The following is an 18,950-nucleotide window of genomic DNA, read 5'->3' as shown; positions in this document are numbered from 1 at the left end:
CTTCAGGAGCCCCACTGCCTGCTGGGTCAAGTCCAAATTCTCATAGCCCAGCGCCGGGCTCCAGTCTGTCTTTGGCCTCATGTCTTTGACTTCCTACACGAGCCTTACTTTTTTTTTTTTAATCCTCACCCATATTTTTCCATTTATCTCCATATAGAGTGGAAGGGCGGGAGAGAGAGAGAAACATCAATGTGAGAGAGACACATCCACTGGCTGCCTCCCGCACAACCCCAACCAGGGCCAGAGACAAACTGAAACTGAGGTACGTGCCCTTGACTGGAATCAAACCCGCGATTTATTGGTCCGCGGGCCAACGCTCTAACTGCTGAGCCGAACCGGCAGGGCACAAGCCCTACATTTTAGGGCAACGGAACTTCCCTCTTTGAACCGCCTTTCCAGCCTTCCTGACGCTGCCCTCAGCCTCAGCACCCCAAACACCTTCAAGGCCTGTCTCACATGCTCTGTTCTTCACGCAGCTGCTACCTTCGCCACTGTTCTGCTCCACACCCCTCACGCCCGATTCTTTCTCCCGTGGACATGGTGAGTCAGCAGCCTTTTCTGGTTATCTCCCTACTCCCACCTCTCCAACGCCCTATGTCCTTTTTAACTCAGAGCCCCTTCCAGGATTGCCCATGACCTCCACGATGAGGTCCAGCACAGGTTAAGCCCCTCAAACCCCCTCTAGTCCTGCCTCAGTTCACTCCTATGTGTGAACCCTCTGCTCCAACCAGAATCTCCTCCTCTCTGAGTCTGAAACACGCGGTGGTACCCAGGCCACACCTTCAGTCTAGTCTCTCCCTCCACCGGACCTGCCTCCTCCTCTGTTTGCTTGTTGAAACCCAGCTCCTTTTACATCAGGGGTGGGGAACTTTTTTTCTGCCAAGGACCACTTGGATATTTATAACATCATTCGTGGGCCATACAAAAGTATCAACTTAAAAATTAGCCTGCTCTATTTGGTCAAACATTTAATTAACTCATCCCTAATGTGATGGCTGAAACTGCTTCTCTGTGGTGAGGTGTGTGATGTTAGCTGGTATTGATGATGTTGCTACTCAAAATTGCTTTTCCAGGTTTGTGTTGGTCAGTCTGGAGCACAGTTGACTGTTTGCGATGGTAGGTTTTGAAAAGAACTGCTCACAGCAGTAAGTTGTTCTGAACACAGATGCATATTTCAATGCATGTCTCCTCAAAGTGGGAAGTTCATCACTGCCTATGTACCGTTTATAGAACTCAAGCAGTGGGAGGTTGTCGTACCTGGTTTTCAGCTCATCATCGCTTTGCAACTGAATGATTTTGTTCTGTAGGCACATCAGCTGGTTCCGCATTGAATGGTGTAGCAAAGATGTTCAATTCCATTTGTTTACTTTTCACATCCTTGAATCTTTCCTTAAATGCTTCAATTAGTTTTGCACATTCACCAGCATATTCAAGTGTCCCAGAAGGCTTTTGTCCTTCCAGAGTGGGGAAATACACTATGTCATTCCTTTCGAGTTGCACTTTCCACAGTCTTCATTTAGCTTCAAATGATTTTATGTGTGAAAGCAGGGAGCTGAGAAGCTGGTTGGGGCCCTGCAGCTTGACGTTCAGCTCCAAGAGGTACTTGGTAATGTCTACCATGAATGCTAAATCACACAGCCCCTTGCTATCATTGAGTTCCCTGACAGGTTTTCCCTTCATCTTCATGAACTGTTTGATTTCATCCCACAGTTTGTAAAACCTCATGAGCATGTTCCCTTGACTTGGCCACCACACTTCACAGTGATTGATAAACAAGATCATCGTACTTAGAGTCAAGATCATTCAGTAACTCCTTCAACTGGTGGCTGTTAAAACCTCTGCTTTTGACAAAATGTATGCATGACACTACTGTTGATATCGCATTGTTGAGCAGCAACGACTGTGCAGAGACTTTCTTGGTGTATGATGCAGTGGCATATAATTAAATCACTTGGATCAAGACTGAGACGATTCAGTTCTTTCTTGACAAATGCAATGAACCCTTTTTGCGAGCCAGCCGTGGCTGGAGCTCCATCTGCAGTAAGGCCACTTAAATTTTCAAATGTTAATTCAAGTTTTTACATTGGTCAAACAAGTCCTCACCTCTTGTAGTGCCGTGCATGGCTTCCAGTGACAGCAGTTCTCACATGTCAAACTCTGCAGTTTTCCCACGAATGAAATTGGCCAGTCGGGCAGTATTTACGCCTGTTGTCTTGTCACAAGCCAGGGAGAAAAATTGGAAATCTCCACGGAATCCTTCAGTGTTTTTTCAATATCTTGTGCTAAGTCCGTAATCCGATCTGAGACAAACTAACACTGAAACAATTTTGCTTTGTCTGTTGCTAACCACTCCCCAGCAGCCACCACGCACTCTTTCACAAACCCTCCCTCCTCATGAGGCCGCAGCTTCTTTGCGATTAGCTTGCTCACTACATACCTCGTCTGAATAACATTGTCCGTTGTCTCTGTCACAACGAGGCCTAGTGAAAGCGGCTTGTAGTGATTCCAAACTTCACTGAAGAGCATTGATTTTATCCAAATTCCTTTGGCCTCCCAATTCCTTGAGTTTAGCTTTTTTTTTTTTTTTAAATCCTCATCCGAGGATGTTTTTACATTTATTTTCAGACAAAGTGGGAGGGAGAGAGAGCGAGAGAGAAACATTGATGTGAGAGAGACACATCGATTGGTGGCCACTTGCACAATTGCAACTGGGGCCAGGGACGAACTGCAACTGAGGTACGTGCCCTTGGCCAGACTTGAACCTGGGACTTCCTGGTCTACAGGCCGATGCTCCAACCACTGAGCCAACCGGCCAGGGCGAGTTTGTCATGTTTTGAGCTGTAATGATGCTCAAGATTGGCTTTTTCATTACTGCTAACACATTGCCACAAACTGGGCACACAGGTTTGTCTTTGACTTCAACAGAAAAATAATCATTTGTCCATTTCTCTTGGAAAGATAGACAGTCTGCATCAACTTTTCTTTGTAGTCGCCATTTGTAGGATGTCACACCACTATCCAGAGTGTGTGTTGCCAGCAATGCGATTATTTTGTGTGATTGCTGTTCTAATCCTGCATCTTGGATTTGGAACACATCCAGCATTCATATCATTGACACTTGAGGTCTTTTCTGTGTACTATAATTTCCTTAATCTTCATCTGAGATTCAGTTTTTGTGAGGATTATTGATCATAGACGTGTGGATAAAGGTTGGATTGAAGTTACCGTCTGTGTCGACAAAGAAGTCAACAACATTGTCGTCAATCATAGGAGGCAAGGTCATCAATGTCATGAGGATCATCTCATTGCATCTCGTCTCACCATCACCAGGTCACCGTAGTTTGACCACAGTGTGTTTACACTTTTGCAATGTGTACACTCCTAGCCCTGGTACTGCCTGTCCTCTGAGTCACCGCAATACAGGCAGACAGGTCTCGGGGAGCCGTCGTGTACTTGTACGTGTCCTATCTATCCTGTAATGTCCTTGCTTGTCCCTCAAAATTTACATTATTATTATGATTCACTTAATATAAATTTATGTTGCTATGAAAAAAAAGCTCCTAGATTTATTGAATTTCGAGTCCCCGCCTGCAGTTGCCGGGGCAGGGCCAGACCAAATGATTTCTCGCCTGATACAGCCTGCAGGCCAGGTGTTCCCACCCCTGTTTTATAGTATGTTTACATGGCACCTCTTCTTCATGGAACCTTTCCTCATCACTTTGGTTAAACTTCCTACCTCCTACCTCTGAACTTTTGTGACATTTAATTTCTATTGACATTTGTCACAAATGTCCTTACATTCTTTTTGTATTTGCTTTTCCAGCCAATCGAATGATTGGGGTTGGTGTGCTGTTTCTTAGACTTCTCTTGTAATATTCGCCTTGGTGTGAGTGCTGTGTCTGTGTCAGCGCCACGGGTTACTTGGTGGATGTTGATTGAATGACTACCTGTGTTCCTAATTCAATTCTGAGTAAGTATAGGGTTCCTGGCTTAGGCAACTGTACCTTTCCCTTCTTTGTATCTTACTTTTCTCGGTGGCAGGATGGTGATGATTTTACTCCATAAAAGAATGGGACAAAGCTAAACTGGACAGATGCTCTATACATCTCAATGTCATGTATTTTTATTATCACTTAAAATAAATGTACTTCTTAATTCAGAGGAAGCCAGTTTCTCTGGGGTGTGGCTGCATTCCCCAGCTAACTTGTGGTAAAAATTGATAGGGTTTGGATTCTACTAGATAATTTAGGGAAAAAGAAAACATCTAATACGCAAGTTCAGTAAACTCTATTTATTAAAGGCCCTCAGAGCTGAGGGCTAAAACAAGCTCTGTACCCACAGCGGAGACAGGCAGTGCATGCCCCCAGTCCTGTGCTGTGTATACCATCAGAACCCTCCACCCATCTCCCTGCCGGACATCTCCACTCGGAGGACCCACCAGCACCTGGAGCCCCTACCAGCGAGCGCTGGCTCCTTATTTCCCTTCCTCAACTGTTCTTCATCTCATGTGGCGGCTCTGCCTCCAGCAGCTCCCCGGGAACCATGGGAGCCAGCAGAGCGCCCCTGTCCTCCTTTATTGCTCCCACAGCCCATGCTGATTTTCCTGATGAAAACCGCCATTGCTTTCCATCCCTGCCCTTCGTCCCCTCTGTTCAACCCACGCAGAAGCCCCTTCCTGCTGTGGATTTCCACAGTGCCACCCGGTGGTCTTTCTAAACTGCAAATGAGCACCTTTTGCCTCTGTTGAAAACACGTTTCTGTTGTTTCCAAACGAGGTGACCTTTCTCTCCCGTCTGCCTGGTGACAAACTCATCCTGGGAAGCCCTGAATGGGTTTCGGTACTGGGCCACGGGCACTGTGGCTCGCTCACTTCTGTATTGCTGGACCCAGCATGCTGCCCAGCATGTAATAGCAGGTGCTCAGTTCATGTCTGTTGACTGTACAAATAAACCACTGCAGGCGGGTGATCCAGCAGGACGATGGGATATGCGGTCTTCCCGGTCAAGTAGGCGTCTTGGAGTACCCATGTAGCTAGCAGCCACCACGTGGCTTTGCCCTGCCCTGTCCCTCTGTGCATTTGACAGGGCAGTCTTCCTCCTCTCGTGTGCCATCTACTCCTCATTGGCCACCCCCTCCACGTCAGGAAGCGCAGTGTAGTGGACGGGTCACTGGGTTGGGAGTGAGTAGACCTAGGAACTCATTTACCTCTGCCAGCAACTAGCTGTGTGGCCTTGGACAAGTCACGTTTTTTTTTTTCTCAGTCTCAGGTTTTCCTTTTGTAAAATGGCAGGGGCAGTGGGTTAGACTAGAATGGGTGGTTTAGCAGTTCTCAGGGGGAGAGGCGCGACAGCTGTGATGGGGGCTGGGACCCGGCCTTCAGCACTGCAGCTCTGTCCTGGTGTGTTGTTTACATATCTTGGTAGTATGTTGTTTGAGCAAACGTTCCTCAGTCAAACCTTATTTGAAAATCCCTGACTCAGATTAATTTAAAAAATCCCTCACCTCTTTCTATTATCACATTTGTTAATAAGAATGGGGTTTGCTGGTCTTCTAACAGTTTTGTTTTTTTTTTTTACCTCCTGGGACAATTTTTCCCTTTAGTTTTTTTAAAATTGAAATCTGGCCCTGGCCTAGCCAGTGTGGCTCAGTGACTGAGCGTCGACCCGTGCACCAAGAGGTCTCCAGTTTGATTCCTGGTCAGGGCACATGCCCAGGTTGTGGACCTGATCCCCAGTGGGGGGCATGCAGGAGGCGGCCAATCGATGTTCTCTCTCATTGATGTTTCTATCTCTCTCTCCCTCTCCCTTCCTCTCTTTCTAAAATCAATGAAGAAAATAATTTTTTAAAGAAATATGGCCTTGGCCAGTTTGGCTCAGTCATTAAAGTGTCGGCCTGTGAACCAGGGAGTCTCGGGTTCAATTCTGGTCAAGGACATATACCTTGGTTGTGGTTTGGTCCCTGGCCTTGGTCAGGGTCGTGTGGGAGGCAGCTAGTTGATGTGTCTCTCTCTTCCTCCCACTATATCTGAAGATAAATGGAAAAATATCCTCGGGTGAGGCTTTAAAAAAAAAATTGAAATCTGACCATAAGTTCACTGGTTCTCCGAACTGACTTGACGTGCACAGTCTTGGCTTGTTTGTATATATATATCTTAATCCTCACCTGAGGATATTTTTCTCTTAATCATCAGATAGAGTGGAGGGAGGGAGAGAGAGAGAGAGAGAGAGAGAGAGGGAGAGAAACATCAATATGAGAGAGACACATTGACTGGCTGCCTCCCACATTGGGGATGAACCGAAACTGAGGTACGCGCCCTTAACCAGAATTGCACCCGAGACTCATCAGTCCCTGGGCCGAAGCTCTAACTGCTGAACCAAACTGGCCCGGTGGTTGGTTAGTATTTTTATTGTCTTTCCAACGTGTGCTCTCAGCCCATGCTGAGAGATGCGAGCTGAGTATGAAACAGCTCTGCAGTGAGGTCATCTTGGAGATCAGGGTGCCCTCTGGAGCTCACAGGCCAGCTCATACTTGTTTTCTGTAAGTTGTTGGGAAGACACCCGGGGGGCATTGGCAGCGTTCATTTTTTAATACTCACCACTAAAATAAGCATTTGTTTTTTTTTTTTTAAAAAAAGCACTAAAATGCAAACTAAAATTCAGTGTATTCAAGTATAAAAGGAAAAAAAAAAAAAAAGCATTTGTTGGGTACCTACCGTGTGCAAATTTCTGGGCTGGGGGGTGTGGAGGGGAGTAAAAGCCAAGACTACACTATGATATGTCTTAGGGAGTCTACTGATCAGAAATCTTCCAAGAAATGATTCCATTAATCTAAAACTTTAAGACTCATAGATGTTTGTTTCCTACTGAAAGTAAAAAGAGTCCCTGTGAACCATTTTGACCTTGTTGGTATAACCTTCACAGATGAATTTAGTTCAGTCTTGCTCTTTGTGATCTGACTGAATTCTTGACAGTTTGGACACGAGTGGTTCAATGGATAAAAGTCACATTACAAATTCTGTAATAACAGTTACTTAGTGACTGACTTACTGTTTGCTTTTCTTTTTTTAAAAATGAAGCAAACTCGCCAAAGAAAGCATGGACTTTGCCTCCATGCCTTTCCATGCTCCGTTCAACCTGGCACATTCTTCTTCCTGTCGTCACATCTTGTTACTATGATTAACTATTCTTTAAGTCTTAGTTTAGAGCACACTGTCCTTTGGAAAGCCCTCCTAAGCTGGGTTATGCACCCATCTCGTGTCCTCCTAAAACATCTTGTCCTTACCCTTGCTGTAGAGAGCACTTCTATTTTATTGTATCCATCTGTTTCATCACAACTTATATGTAGGACTCACTGGGTACTGACCATAAACACACTTAACATATATGAATTCACCTAACCCTTTCATTGCTATGAGGTAGGTACTGTTATTATCACCACTGTATACATGGGGAAACTAAAATATGCAAGGTCATGTGACTTGCCCAGGGTCACGTAGCTAGCTGGGATTCTGATCCAGGCAGTCTAGCTCCAGAGTCTATACTCTTAAGCAGGATGCCTTTCCACTACCTGGACAATCCTGCTCTCAGGTATATCCCAGGGACCAGCAATTTGCTTTGCCCTCAATGGCATGAAGGCATACTTGCTGGAAGAGTGGATGAAGCATCAGCCTCGCCTCCAGGAACCTCCTGATGGGGCCTGGTCACAGCGAGCTGCAGTATGAGGTCAGACCCAGGGCTGAGGGCCTGAGGAGGAGGGAGAGACTCATGCTATGTGGGAACTGGGGGCTGACATGTGAATCTTGAACTAGTTACCCAGATGACCTTACTTTTAAGAGAAATATTATGTACTTGATTTGTAGAAGTCTACTGAAAACAAACACAAACATGTTCTCTCAATGCCAAAGAGTGAAAAGATTAAACTGGCACAGAACCATCTGTACAATGGGATTTCCAAAGCACGAAGAAATAGCAACTTTCTTTTTAAAAGGATTTTGAGTCTAAAAAGCTTGTGTAGAAGAAACTACCATGAGCCATTCCAGTTCGCCTTGCCCCAGGCACCAGAGGACAGAACGGTCAGCAGAGGTTGGCTGAGGACAATCGCCCAGGGGGACGCATCCCCGCCAGCCCTGCAGCTCTTTCATCCCGAGTGCGAGGGGGCGAGGCGTTGACAGGAGCCGCTGGAATCCACAGGTGTTTTTACAGTGCACATTCATGCATGTTTAGGTAGGCTTTTATTTAGAGTTGCTACATCTCAGCAGGGATATGAGAAAACAAAGTCTATGGTTGGTCTTGCCCCTGCCTCCTGAACATGACAGACTCTTTCCCAGCCCGTGGGTTCCTTGCCCCTTCCCCTCCCCTGAGTCCCTCCAAATCTTTCACCTTTTCCACGAGCCCTTCCAAGTAACTCTACTGCTCACTCACCCCCCATTTTTGGAAATGCTACACCATCTGTAATTTGTAGTGAAATGGCAAAGGCAGTATAACACAAGACTCTCCCACATCAGGCTGTGGGTTTAAGCCCTGTGCCTGGCGATTTCTCTGGCACGCCACTTAACCTCTTTGAGCCTTTCTTCTAACAACCGCTCCTGTGGGTGGGATTATAATAGGGATCAACTGAGGAGACACATGTAAAGTGGTTGGCACAGTGCCAAGCATGCACCGCACCCTCACAGGCCAGTCCCCTACCACAGGGTCCCAGGAGCCTCCCTTTGTCTCCAGGTCCTGGTACTGGTGGTGTCCTAGAGTTGACTTGGGGGTTGGAGACGGTCTTGTCACACACCTCATGCATTAGACACAGACACAGGGAAGTTGGACAGGTTCTAACGCTACTAATCCAGTGTCTACGTCCCTCGTGATGGGCTACAGAATAGAATGTGCTGGAGCAGCTTAATCACTCGCTTATTTATTTACCAAGTTGGGGAGAGTTTGGCTGAGGATCCTAACTTACATTGGGAGCTTAGTCTTTATTCAATCTGTTGCCTGACTCACCTTGATCCTTTGATTTTATTTAAATACAAGATACTGAAGCCAATCCAAATAGACCGAAAAGGTTTAATGGCCCAGGGCTGGCAGAAGCACCTTGGGACTCAGCTCTCCACGCAACCTGCTGGTGCTCCAACTTCCTGGTACTTGCTCCCTCACAAAGCAGGCTGCAGGGATTTTTCATGGGGTTAAAGAATAACTGTTCTGAAGGACCCCCATGAGTAAGCAGCGCTCACTGGGGCAGAGTGCTCCAGGCTCCTAGTTGCTAACTTGAATTTGGGTGGTCTGATCTCAGGGCTGCGCTGCCAGGGCAGAGACAAACCAGAGATCTGAGCCGTGGATCCCTGGGTTCGGGGTCCGTCTCTGTGGTTAGGAGCAAGCCGATCTGCATGGGGATTTCACTTTTACAATTCTGAGTTCTCAGTTGTTTAGTCCGAAGTAACTGGAACTATGGGTGGTGAGCAGGTGGCACGAACAACGTGAATTCTGGGCGGTGGGATCAGCATTTGGTCCTGACCATGATGCATAGAGAAATTCTTTTAAAAACACAAACCCGCCCTGGCCGGTTTGGCTCAGTGGTTAGAGCATTGGCCCACGGACCAGAGAGTCCTAGGTTCATTCCCGCTAAGGGCACGTACTTTGGTTGCGGTTTGTCCCTCGCCTCGGTTGGGGTCGTGTGGGTGGTGGTCACTCAATGTGTCTTTCTCACGTCAATGCTTCCCTCTCTCCCTCCCACTCTATCTGAAGATAAGTGCAAAAAAAAAAAAAAATGTCCTCAGGTGAGGATAAAAACAAAACAAAACACACACACACACAAACCCTATTGCTTTGTGCCAGACGTTTCGCTAACGCTTGCTCAGCACTTACTCCTCTGCTTAGGAGCCCCTGCGCTGTTTGACAGGCATTGTGTCATGTAACCCTCGTAACACCCTTCAAGTAGGCACTAAATCCCCACTCTGCAGAGTCAAACCTGAGATGCAGAGAGGTTGGAAACTGGCATAATGTCAAATCATTAGAAGGTGGCAGAATTGAGACTTGAACCCAAGTCTTGTTGATGCCCAAGCCTGTGCATTTGGTAGACTAGAGGAAAAATATCAACAGATCCCCTCCTTCGCCCCAGCTCAGTGAAATCAGTGGGGATAGAGGTGCTTCCCTCTCTCTGGGAACATATTCCCAACTCCAGCTCCTGGGAAAGGGTGCATGGACTTGCCTGCAGAGTTGCCTTGGGGAGGGAGGCTTTAGGCTGGTGACGCAGCCAGCACCATGGGGCTGGCTACTGCCTGGTCTTGGTGGAAATAAGGTCTGAGCAAAACTGTGCGAGGAGGCATGAATCCTTCGTCCCAAAGAAGAGGTAACAGCTCAGTCTAGATCTGTTTGTAAAAAGCATCAACTGCAAGGGTCTCGGTGAGATTTTTGCCCTGTGACCCAGACTGCGAATGTTTGCTACCGTTTGCTTTAGACAGAATGATTTGGGTTGGGACGCATCCAAGGCTGAGATCAAGGCTGGGTAGAGCCCAACTGATGTGCTTTTCAGATTGGGCTCATGCTTGTTTGCAGTTGAAGCATGTGTGAGAGAAACCCTTTGAACCTGGGTAGTGACTATCCACAAAAGAAGGTATTTTTCTAAGAACTCTGGAGGCAGAATAAATCAGGACCTCTAGGCCAACGATAATAACTAGCCTTGGTGCTCCACACTGGCCAACACATCCGCTTTTGCCCTTGGACATGGTTTGTTTCCAAACACTGGGGTCAGGGAAGCTACCATGCATTCCATCGCTCTGTGCTCCGTCTCCCACCACCGGTCACAACATGCAGTAGATGACGTTATTGTGGGCTCATGTTCTTACCTGCACACCGCAGAGAAGGGCTCAGTCCTTAAAGGCCGAATATCATATATCTTGTATATATTTTTTCTAAATGGGACTCTCTTCTCGCATGTTACTATTATGAAAGTAATATATTTCTTACTAAAAGAAATAAAAATCCCCAATGTGTATACAGCGGAAAGTGGAATTTCCTGCCTCCTTTCATAATCCCACTTCCCCAAGAAAACCATTATTCTTCCAGACTTTCAACGGTGTTTCTTTGGGCTCTGGAAGCCTTCGTGGCGTTTTCTAAGGCGCTGCACAGAACTCCCCCAGGCGCTGCTAGGGCTCGCTCATGCGCTGCAGGGGCTCCTGAAAGTGTTTTGTGGGGCTCTGGCAGGCACTGGGCAAGGCTTCCCAAGGTTGTGCGGGGCTCTTCTAGGCACTTCTCGGGGCTCTTCCAGGTGCTGCTTGGGGCTCTCCCAGGTCTTGTGCGGGGCTCTCCCAAGCACTGCACTGGGCTCCCCCAAATATTGCATGGGACTGTTGTAGGTACTGCACTGGGCTTTCCGAAGTGTTGCATGGGGATCTGGAAAGAGCAGTTTAGGGCTTCCCATGGTTTGTGCTGGTCTCTTGTAGGCACTGCTCACGGCTCGTCCAGGTGGGGTGTGTGGGACTCTCTTAGGCATTGTATTTGGTTCCACAATGAGTTGTGTAGGGTTCTTGCAGGTGCTGTGTGGGGCATCCAAGGTGTTGTTCAGGGCTCTTCCAGGGGCTGCTCGGGTTTCCCTGGGCACTGGGGCGGGCTCCCAGGCGCTGCACTGGGCTCACCAAGGCGTTGCGTAGGTCTTTTCCGTGTGCTGCTCAGGTCCTCCCAGAAGTCGTGCGGGGCTCTCTCTGGTGCTGTAATGAGCTCCCTAAGCTGTTACAAGGTGCTCTGTCAGGCGCTGTGCAGGGCTGCTGAGGTGTTGCGCAGGGCTCTTCCGTGCTCTTCCTGAGGCTCTCATAGGCTTTGTGCCGGGCTCACCGAGGGGCTATACTGGGGTCCCCAAGGTGTCACATAGGTCTCTGGCAGGCCCAGCACACAAATTCCAAAGTGTTGTGCTGGCCTCTTTCAGGCACTGCACAGGGCACTTTAAGCATCTTGGAAGCCCTCCCAGACGCTGCACTGGGCTCCCCAAGGTGATGACTGGGGTGATAGCAGGTGTTACGCCAGGCTCCCCCAGGCATCTTGCGAGGCTCTCACAAGTGTTGCACTGGGCTTTCCGAGCTGTTTCGTTGGGCTCTGGCAGGTGTTGCGTGCTTTTTTTTAAGGTGTTGCTCCAGGCTCTCCCAGGCTTGCTGGAGGCTCTCGAAGGTGTTGTGTGGGTCTCTCCCAGGCACAGCACCGGCTCCACAAGGTGCTCTACAGGGCTCTTCCAGGTAATGCTGGGGCTCTTTTAGGCGTTGCGCCAAGTTTTTTCAGGCCCTACACCGGACTCTCTGAGGTGTTTGGGGCTCTGGCAGGTGCTGCGCAAGGCTTTGAAAGGCGCACAGCCCATTACGGGCACTGCTCGGGGCTGTTGGGCACTGCTGGGGCTCTCGGGCCCTGCTCGGGGCTGTCGGGCCCTGCTCGGGGCTCTCGGGCACTGCTCGGGGCTGTCGGGCCCTGCTCGGGGCTCTCGGGCCCTGCTCGGGGCTCTCGGGCCCTGCTGGGGCTCTCGGGCCCTGCTGGGGGCTCTCGGGCCCTACTGGGGCTCTCGGGCCCTGCTCGGGGCTCTCGGGCCCTGCTGGGGCTCTCGGGCACTGCTCGGGGCTCTCGGGCACTGCTGGGGGCTCTCGGGCACTGCTCGGGGCTCTCGGGCACTGCTCGGGGCTCTCGGGCCCTGCTGGGGCTCTCGGGCACTGCTCGGGGCTCTCGGGCACTGCTGGGGCTCTCGGGCACTGCTGGGGGCTGTCGGGCACTGCTGGGGGCTGTCGGGCCCTGCTCGGGGCTGTCGGGCCCTGCTGGGGCTCTCGGGCACTGCTGGGGCTCTCTGGCCCTGCTCGGGGCTCTCTGGCCCTGCTCAGGGCTCTCGGGCACTGCTGGGGGCTCTTGGGCACTGCTGGGGATTCTCTGGCCCTGCTCGGGGCTGTCGGGCCCTGCTGGGGCTGTCGGGCCCTGCTGGGGCTCTCGGGCACTGCTCGGGGCTCTCGGGCACTGCTGGGGCTCTCGGGCACTGCTCGGGGCTCTCGGGCACTGCTGGGGGCTCTCGGGCACTGCTGGGGATTCTCTGGCCCTGCTCGGGGCTCTCGGGCGCTGCTGGGGGCTCTCGGGCGCTGCTGGGGCTCTCTGGCCCTGCTCGGGGCTCTCGGGCACTGCTCGGGGCTCTCGGGCACTGCTGGGGGCTCTCGGGCACTGCTGGGGATTCTCTGTCCCTGCTCGGGGCTCTCGGGCCCTGCTGGGGCTCTTGGGCGCTGCTGGGGCTCGCGGGCACTGCTGGGGGCTCTCGGGCACTGCTGGGGGCTGTCGGGCACTGCTCGGGGCTGTCGGGCACTGCTGGGGATTCTCGGGCACTGCTCGGGGCTCGCGGGCACTGCTGGGGATTCTCTGGCCCTGCTCGGGGCTCTCGGGCGCTGCTGGGGCTCTCGGGCGCTGCTGGGGGCTCTCGGGCCCTGCTCGGGGCTCTCGGGCGCTGCTGGGGCTCTCGGGCGCTGCTGGGGCTCTCTGGCCCTGCTAGGGGCTCTCGGGCACTGCTGGGGCTCTCGGGCACTGCTCGGGGCTCTCGGGCACTGCTGGGGATTCTCTGGCCCTGCTGGGGGCTCTCGGGCACTGCTGGGGCTCTCGGGCGCTGCTGGGGCTCTCTGGCACTGCTCGGGGCTCTCGGGCACTGCTGGGGCTCTCGGGCCCTGCTCGGGGCTCTCGGGCACTGCTGGGGGCTCTCGGGCACTGCTGGGGCTCTCTGGCCCTGCTCGGGGCTCTCGGGCACTGCTGGGGCTCTCTGGCCCTGCTAGGGGCTCTCGGGCACTGCTGGGGCTCTCGGGCACTGCTCGGGGCTCTCGGGCACTGCTGGGGGCTCTCGGGCACTGCTGGGGATTCTCTGGCCCTGCTGGGGGCTCTCGGGCGCTGCTGGGGCTCTCTGGCACTGCTCGGGGCTCTCGGGCACTGCTGGGGCTCTCGGGCCCTGCTCGGGGCTCTCGGGCACTGCTGGGGGCTCTCGGGCACTGCTGGGGCTCTCGGGCACTGCTCGGGGCTCTCGGGCACTGCTGGGGCTCTCTGGCCCTGCTAGGGGCTCTCGGGCACTGCTCGGGGCTCTCGGGCACTGCTGGGGATTCTCTGGCCCTGCTCGGGGCTCTCGGGCACTGCTGGGGATTCTCTGGCCCTGCTCGGGGCTCTCGGGCACTGCTGGGGCTCTCGGGCACTGCTGGGGATTCTCAGGCCCTGCTCGGGGCTCTCGGGCCCTGCTGGGGCTCTTGGGCGCTGCTGGGGCTCGCGGGCACTGCTGGGGCTCTCGGGCACTGCTGGGGGCTGTCGGGCACTGCTCGGGGCTCTCGGGCACTGCTGGGGATTCTCGGGCACTGCTCGGGGCTCTCGGGCACTGCTGGGGATTCTCGGGCACTGCTCGGGGCTCGCGGGCACTGCTGGGGATTCTCGGGCACTGCTCGGGGCTCGCGGGCACTGCTCGGCTTCTCGGGCACTGCTCGATTTCCACTTGGAGAAGTAAAAAGTTGATTGAAAATAAAAAATAATATTCATAAAATGAGAAATATTATAGAACTCAAAGATGGAATTATTTATAGTAATACAAATCATGTTGGTTTTTAACAATGTTCATACTATATGGAGTAAAAAGAGTTCTGAACAGTTGTGCGATATGATTACACTTTTAGAAATTAATGCACAGACATTGTATAATGCACAGACAAAACTATTGAAAAGGAAGACTTGAAAGACATAAAATGCCAGCAGTGGCTGCTGGTGGGTGGGGACTATCTGGGATGTTCAATTTCACAATGGAAAATTTTGCAGGATCCAAATTTTCTACTACGAATATGCATTCCTTAGACAAACTGACAAAAAAAAAAAAGGTTTTCCATTTGGTTTTAGAGTGTAATTTGACCATCCTAGTTCCAGTTAGGTTTTTATCATCATTGCCAGAAAAGGATAAAAGAAAAAAAAGTCCCTAGGTGGTTGTTTTTTTAAGTACCATAATTAGACAATACTTCAAAGTGAATTTTAAAATGACATAGAAGCCCTGGCCGGTCTTGTTCAGAGGTTAGAGCGTCCGCCCGGGGACCAGAGAGTTTCAGATTCGATTCCCGCTAAGGGCACCTACCTCGGTTGCGGTTAGTCCCCGGGTGAGTGGCAACCAATCGATGTGTCTTTCTCACATCGATATTTCCCTCTCTATCTGAAGATAAATGCAAAAAATGTCCTCGGGTGAGGATAAAAAAAACAAAAACTATTTAGAATTTTTTTTTTTAATCCTCACCAGAGGACATTTTTCCATTTTTTTGTTCAGGTAGAGTGGGAGGGAGAGAGAGGAAGATAGAGAGAGAAACATCGACGTGAAATAAACACACCGAGCAGCTGCCACCTGCACGACCAACCAGGGCCAGGGACAAACTGCAACCGAGGTACGTGCCCTTAGCGGGAACCGAACCCGGGTCTCTCTGGACCGCAGGCCGACGCTCTAACTGCTGAGCCAAACCGGCCAGGGCTGATTTAGAATTTTATGATAGTATTGCCAATCAGGTTTCTAAGGAATTAAACTTAGAAGAAAAATTCGTGGGTTATTGGAAAGAAAATGATCTTTTCACACTAAACTATGATCCCTGATTATTAAACTAAGAGAAAATCTGAAGTAATCTTCAGCTGTTGAGATATTGACTAATGGTGCACTTCTTCCAAGCTTACCTTTTCAGACTCATGGAGGCTTTTTGCCAGTTGGGCTGTAGGATGGAGAAACATTAAGCCTTCCCCATCCCTGGAGAACCGTGGCTCAATATGCTCTGCCCAGGAATGCTGGACAACCCAGGGCAGGGTTTCTGTGACTGCGTGGAAGGAACTTCCAGGGCACACCTCCGGAAGGGTGTTGCTGACACCTCTGGCTTCTTGATCAGTTAGGGCAGACTGACATTCTGGGTCATCACTGTGCACATATGTGAAGCTGTGATGGTCCCCATGTAAAGGTGTATATCAGCATACCTGGAGATATTATACTTTTGTTCCAACACAACAAAATAAAGCAAACATTGCAATAAAGCAAGTCGCATAAATATTTTGGTTTCCCAGTGCATATAAAATTTATGTTTACTGTATACTGTAGGTTATTAAGTGTGAAATAGCGTCATGTCTAAAACATGTCTATACCTTCATTTAAATATGCATTATTGCTAAAACGTGCTGACCATCATCTGAGACTTCAGCAAGTTGTAATCTTTTTGCCAGCAGGGGGGTCTTTCCTCGACGTGGACGGCTGCTGACTGATCAGGGTGGTGACTGCTGAGAGTTGGAGTGGCCGTGGCAATTTCTTAAAATACGACAATCAAGTTTCTTTTTTTTTGTTTTGTTTATCCTCACCCGAGGACATTTTTCCATTTTTTGTTCAGTTAGAGTGGGAGGGAGAGAGAGGAACAGAGAGAGAGAGGGAAACATCGATAAGAAAGGAACACATCGAGTGGCTGCCACCCGCACAATCAACTGGGGCCGGGGACAAACTGCAACCGAGGTACGCGCCCTTAGCGGGAACCGAACCCGGGTCTCTCAGGACCGCAGGCCGACGCTCTAACCGCTGAACCAAACCGGCCAGGGCACAACAATCAAGTTTCTGCATCCACTGATTCTTCCTTTCATGGACACCTTCCCTGTAGATTGTGATTCTGTTTCACAGCGTTTTACCCACAGCAGAACTTCTTTCAGAATGAGTCCATCTCCTCAGAGCTGCTGCTGCTGCCTTATTCACTAAGTTTATGAAACTTTTGAACTGCCTTGCTGTCATTTCAACAATCCTTACATCTTCGCCAGCAGATATGCCATTTGAAAAACAGAGTCTCTCTCTGCTAATCTACACAAAGCAGTTCCTCATCTGTTAAGGTTTTATCATAAAATGTCAGCAGTTCAGCCACATCTTCAGGCTCCACTTCTAACTCGAGTTCTCTGGCTCTTTCCACAACATCTGCAGTTACTTCCTCTTCAAAGTCATCCATGAGGGTTGGAATGAACCTCTTCCAAACTCTTGTTAATGTTGATAGTTTGGCTTTTCCCCACGGACCACGAATGTTCTTAACGGCATCAAGAAGGCAAATCCTTTCCAGAGGCTCTCCGTTTACTTGGCCCAGATCCATCGGAGGGGTCTCTATGGCAGCTTGAGCTTTTCATTTCTTAAATAAGAAGACTTGAAAGTTGAAATTACCCCTTGATCCACGGGTAGAGAATGGATATTGTGTTAGCAGGCATGAAAACAACATTAATCAGAGCCCCTGGGTGACCAGGAGCATTGTCAATGAGCAGTCCCAGCTTGAAAGAAATCTTTTCTTCTGAGCAGTAGGTCCCAGCAGTGGGCTTAAAGTCCTCAGTAAACCACGTGGAGACAGAAGTGCTGTCACTCAGGCTTTGCTGTCCATTCACAGAGCACCGGCAGAGTAGACTTAGCATGTTCTTAAGGGCTTTAGGATTTTCAGAGTAGTAAATGAACAATAGTTTTAGCTTAAAGTCACTGGCTGCATTAGCCCCGAACAGAGAGTCAGCCTGTCCTTTGATGCTTTGAAGCCAGGCATTGAATTCTCCTCTCTAGCTATATTGGCATTTTCTTCCAATATAGAGCCTACTTTGTCTGCATTGAAAGTCTGTTGTTTAGTGTAGCCACCTTAATTGCTTATGTTAGCCAGGTCTTCTGCATAACTTACTACGGCTTCTAGCTCAGCACTTGCTGCTTCATCTTGCGCTTTTATGTTGTGGAGCCGGCTTCTTAACTTGAACCTCATGGACCAACCTCTGCTCGCTTCTGCTTTTCTTCCGCAGGCTCCTCACCTCTCTCAGCCCTTCATAGAATTGAAGTTAGGGTCTTGCTCTAGATTAGGCTTTGGCTTAACAGAATGCTGTGGCTTGTTTGATCTTTTATTTAGACCACTAAAACTTTCTCCGCATCAGCAGTAAGGCTGTTTTACTTCCTTATTATGTGTGTGTTCACTGGGGCAGCACTTTCCACTTCCTTCAAGAACGTGTCCTTTGCACTCACAGCTTGGCTGGCTGACTGGTGCAAGGGCCCGGCTTGCAGCCTGTGTCGGCTTTCAAATCTTCCTCACTAAGATTTGATTTAAAGTGAGAGAACTGGGACTCTTTCCTTCACTTAAACACTTAGAAACCATTGTCAGGCTACTAACTGGCCTAATTTCAACACTGCTGTGTCTTGGGGAATAGGGAGGCTTGAGGAGAGGGGGAGTGGACAGTTGGGGGAGCAGTAAGAATACACACAACATTTATCGATCAAATGTGTCGTCTTATACCAGTGCAGTTTGTGGCGCCCTGAACCAATTACGGTAGGAACATCAAAGAGCACTGATCACAGATCACCGATCATAGTAAAAAAAAAACAGTATAACAATCATGACAAGGTTTGAAATATTATGTGAATTACCAAAATGTGAACCAGTGACAAAAATGAACAAATGCTGTTGAAAAGACAGTGGTAATAGATTTGTGGGATGCAGATTTGCAAAATAACTTCCACTTATAAAACAACACAGTTTTGTGGACACTAGAGAAACACCAGCCCTCCTGCAGCCTCTACTGAGTGGACACCCATCACTGGGTTGCATGTTTTCATTGTTGGAATTCTGATCAGTGCTGTTCCCAACCCCCTGTTCTATTTCCATGACGTCCTGGTCCTGAGTGTAGATCCTATTTATCTCTCAGAGCACGTTAACCCTACTACTTTTTGTTTTCAATTTTTATTACTTTATTTTTGTTACAGATGTTTCTCCTTTCCCCCTCAGACCCCCTCCTCCCCATCCTGCCCCTCACCCCCCTAGAACCCTACTACTTTTAATCTGTGAAGCATAATAAGGTAAAACGGAGTGTGCCTGTATTTAATGTAAGTCCAGGTTAAATGCCAGGTTTCTGGAAACCACACAAAAATGATTTTAAAGTTGAGGTGGAAAAATAAATATGTGAAGGAATTGTCAAAGTAATAAAAAATAAAAA

The 18,950-nt window shown here is 49.6% G+C and overlaps 1 long non-coding RNA gene and 1 pseudogene across 1 annotated transcript; one reads left to right on the top strand and one right to left on the bottom strand.

Annotated features, from left to right (window-relative positions):
• Nucleotides 1-227: 227 nt before the first annotated feature.
• LOC118626889 lies at nt 228-15,997 on the top strand. The gene is made up of 3 exons (XR_004958955.1): nt 228-262; nt 400-540; nt 15,658-15,997. It is a non-coding gene; the product is annotated as an uncharacterized LOC118626889 (long non-coding RNA).
• A 127-nt stretch (nt 15,998-16,124) lies between these two features.
• Nucleotides 16,125-18,115, bottom strand: LOC118626261 (annotated as a pseudogene).
• Between the last annotated feature and the right edge of the window lie 835 nt (nt 18,116-18,950).

Source organism: Molossus molossus, unplaced genomic scaffold (assembly GCF_014108415.1).
Source record: "Molossus molossus isolate mMolMol1 unplaced genomic scaffold, mMolMol1.p scaffold_m16_p_12, whole genome shotgun sequence".
NCBI lineage: Eukaryota > Metazoa > Chordata > Mammalia > Chiroptera > Molossidae > Molossus > Molossus molossus.
Note: the sequence above shows the minus strand (reverse complement) of the source record. Positions and strands in the feature narration are given on the sequence as shown.